The following is a 3902-nucleotide window of genomic DNA, read 5'->3' on the forward strand; positions in this document are numbered from 1 at the left end:
TTCGCAGCGTTGCCGAAGTCGCCGAGCCCTTCGACTGAGCCGAACGGCGGACAGGGAACGTTGGTCGGCCGTTCTAACCTGTCGGTGCCACGCCGAGACGTCGTTAAGGAAAACCGCGTCGTGGGCCTCTACGACGCCGTCGAGTCGTTGTACGTTTGGTGTCCAGCGTGTCGGCGGCGAGTAGCGGACACGTCGTTCACGACTTCGGTCTTTCGCAGTCGACGCGAACTTGCGGAGAGTCGTGGTGCCTCACGTTTTCGGCAGAAACCGCGGCGGAATTTTCCCGTGCGTGCGCGCACGACCTCGGTGCTGTGCCGTCAGCGTAGTGTTGCACAAACTCGTGGCCTACCCAAGGTGCGGTACGTTTGCGGCCGTATCCTCGGTGGGAATTTCGTGAGTAGGGTCGCAAATTCTACGACCTCGGCGGGTTTGAGAGCGACGTAGACTTGTGGCACGCTCAACGTGCCACACGTTTCGGGGCACACCCGCGGTGAAATTTTCTCGAGTACGCTCGTATTAGTGCCCAAGGAGGTCTGGGTACTTATCGCTGCTATTATGTGGGGGTTCTCGTGAGCGGCGTACGCGAAAGCGACCGGGTGTCTGATATGCGGCGGGCTTCGGCCTCGTCAAGCGTGTCCTCGGGTCTGCTCCAGGGGAATCCACGGCAGTCGTCTGCAGCCTCATCCGCTTGATGCGTTAGGGGCTGGTTGTCGGACGGTGCCGTTTTACCACGATATCGAGGTGTGTTCCGTGTCGTCCTCGGGCGATTCAGATGCGAAAGCGCCGAAGACGCGGGCGTGACCCGTCGTCTGGCGGCTTTGCAGTCTCGGCTCCGTTGCTAGTTCCGGCCGGTCCACCGACAGTGCAGCGGGCTTGGGCAACCCGCACGGCGCGACCGAGTCGATGCAACGAAAAAGAGCGAGCATGAACGTGCTTCTTGCCGCACGGCTCCCACTCGTCTTTCGGGAAGGTTGTGCCGTAGCGAGCTCGAACGCCGTCATCTCGGAGTGCAAAATAAGCGTGTTGGGGCGCCTGAAGGTGGCCTCCGCCGCACACAGACTGCGTCCGGCCCGCCGAAGGCGAGGACGGACGCGCAGTCGAACGATTACCTGGTTGATCCTGCCAGTAATCATATGCTTGTCTCAAAGATTAAGCCATGCATGTCTAAGTACATGCCGAAATAAGGCGAAACCGCGAATGGCTCATTAAATCAGTTATGGTTCCTTAGATCGTTTCTTCCTACTTGGATAACTGTGGCAATTCTAGAGCTAATACATGCAGTGAGCCTGGAGCCCTTTGGGTAACGGGTGCTTTTATTAGACCAAGATCGATCGGGTTTCGGCCCGTATTGTGTGGTGACTCTGGATAACTTTGTGCTGATCGCATGGCCACGAGCCGGCGACGTTTCTTTCAAGTGTCTGCCTTATCAACTTTCGATGGTAGGTTACTTGCTTACCATGGTTGTTACGGGTAACGGAGAATCAGGGTTCGATTCCGGAGAGGGAGCCTGAGAAACGGCTACCACATCCAAGGAAGGCAGCAGGCGCGCAAATTACCCACTCCCGGCACGGGGAGGTAGTGACGAAAAATAACAATACGGGACTCTTTTGAGGCCCCGTAATTGAAATGAGTACACTCTAAATCCTTTAACGAGGATCAATTGGAGGGCAAGTCTGGTGCCAGCAGCCGCGGTAATTCCAGCTCCAATAGCGTATACTAAAGCTGCTGCGGTTAAAAAGCTCGTAGTTGGATCTCAGTTCCAGACGAGTAGTGCATCTACCCGATGCGACGGCTCGGACTGAACATCATGCCGGTTCTTTCTTGGTGCACTTCATTGTGTGCCTCGAGATGGCCGGTGCTTTTACTTTGAAAAAATTAGAGTGCTCAACGCAGGCGAGTCGCCTGAATAAACTTGCATGGAATAATAGAACAAGACCTCGTTTCTGTTCTGTTGGTTTTTGGAATACGAGGTAATGATTAAGAGGGACGGACGGGGGCATTCGTATTGCGGCGCTAGAGGTGAAATTCTTGGACCGTCGCAAGACGAACTACTGCGAAAGCATTTGCCAAGAATGTTTTCATTGATCAAGAACGAAAGTCAGAGGTTCGAAGGCGATCAGATACCGCCCTAGTTCTGACCATAAACGATGCCAACCAGCGATCCGCCTGAGTTACTCAAATGACTCGGCGGGCAGCTTCCGGGAAACCAAAGTATTTGGGTTCCGGGGGAAGTATGGTTGCAAAGCTGAAACTTAAAGGAATTGACGGAAGGGCACCACCAGGAGTGGAGCCTGCGGCTTAATTTGACTCAACACGGGAAAACTTACCCGGCCCGGACACTGGGAGGATTGACAGATTGAGAGCTCTTTCTTGATTCGGTGGATGGTGGTGCATGGCCGTTCTTAGTTGGTGGAGCGATTTGTCTGGTTAATTCCGATAACGAACGAGACTCTAGCCTATTAAATAGGTGCGGGGTTCCCAGCACCTTACAACCTTCTTAGAGGGACAAGCGGCTCCTAGCCGCACGAAACAGAGCAATAACAGGTCTGTGATGCCCTTAGATGTCCGGGGCCGCACGCGCGCTACACTGAAGGAAGCAGCGTGTCTTTATCCCTGTCTGAAAAGACTGGGTAACCCGTGGAACTTCTTTCGTGATTGGGATAGGGGCTTGCAATTGTTCCCCTTGAACGAGGAATTCCCAGTAAGCGCGAGTCATAAGCTCGCGTTGATTACGTCCCTGCCCTTTGTACACACCGCCCGTCGCTACTACCGATTGAATGATTTAGTGAGGTCTTCGGACCGATGTCCGGCGCGGCCTTTCGGTTGCGCCGGTCTGTTGGAAAGATGACCAAACTTGATCATTTAGAGGAAGTAAAAGTCGTAACAAGGTTTCCGTAGGTGAACCTGCGGAAGGATCATTAACGGATTGTGAAGGGTGAGCGCCTCAGCTGCGTCTGCGCCCGACACTTTCTGCCGCTGACCCCGTTTGGACGCGGGGTCGGCTTTTCCCCACGGGGCTGCCTGAATGTGGAGCGGCACCCCGTGACAAATTGTTGCGCCCAGCGGACGCCAACACCGCGACCTTGGACGGTCGGCCAGGTGGCGGACGCGGGTACAAACGGCGCAACGCACTCATAGGTCGGCTTTCGACCCGCCACTGCACCGTGGCTCGAAGCGCTCGAAATGCGCGACCCGACCGCTGCGGGACCGCCTAGTACTGTAAACAGGAGCGGCGGAGCGCGAACGGCGAGTCGTGGTTACGTCGGTAGAAGGCGAGGCTGCGCGTTCCCGAAACGCCAGCCGAGTGCCCTCCCGACCGTTCGAGCGTGCAAGAACGAGACCCGACAATCGCGCGGCGACTGCCAAGTACGAGAGGAACGGCACAAGCGTCGGCGGTCGGTCAAGGAACTGGCGATGTGACGGGTCCGCTGTGCACCAGTGCATACCGTCCCGCCGTCCGCGGCAAGCGCCTCCGCGTCCTCGGGTGACGGAGGCTGCCGGTCGGTTCTTGCAGGCGAGGGATCTCGCTGGCACCGGTTCGCGTTGACGCGCGGCCGGTCATGGCACGGCGATGCGACGGCCGAGGTGCGCAGTACTCGATGGAGGAACCGCACGCTCCGATGACCGTCCCGCCCTCCGCGGCGTATGCGTACCGACCGTAATGGTTGCAGCAGCGCCGGCCGGCTTTTGAATTCGCCACACGAAACACGGTGCGAGATCGCGGTTAGGGGAGCGTCGACGTTGCCAGGCGTTTTGCTTGCTGCCGAGGGAAAGGCGGCACGGCCACGTCGCGCTCGTCGCGATTAGCGGGTCTGCGCGCTTTGGGAAGGTGCCGCAACGACTTGCCGAAAGAGGAAGCACGGAAGAACGAGGGACTTGGACGTCCCGACAATTGAACGCAC

At 57.2% G+C, this 3902-nt stretch overlaps 1 non-coding gene across 1 annotated transcript; it reads left to right on the plus strand.

The window, feature by feature from the left end:
• The first annotated feature begins 1106 nt into the window (after positions 1-1106).
• On the plus strand, positions 1107-2921 carry LOC142792701 (small subunit ribosomal RNA). The gene has a single exon (XR_012891144.1). It is a non-coding gene; the product is annotated as a small subunit ribosomal RNA (ribosomal RNA).
• The last annotated feature ends 981 nt before the right edge of the window (positions 2922-3902 follow it).

Source organism: Rhipicephalus microplus, unplaced genomic scaffold (assembly GCF_043290135.1).
Source record: "Rhipicephalus microplus isolate Deutch F79 unplaced genomic scaffold, USDA_Rmic scaffold_232, whole genome shotgun sequence".
Classification (NCBI taxonomy): Eukaryota; Metazoa; Arthropoda; class Arachnida; order Ixodida; family Ixodidae; genus Rhipicephalus; species Rhipicephalus microplus.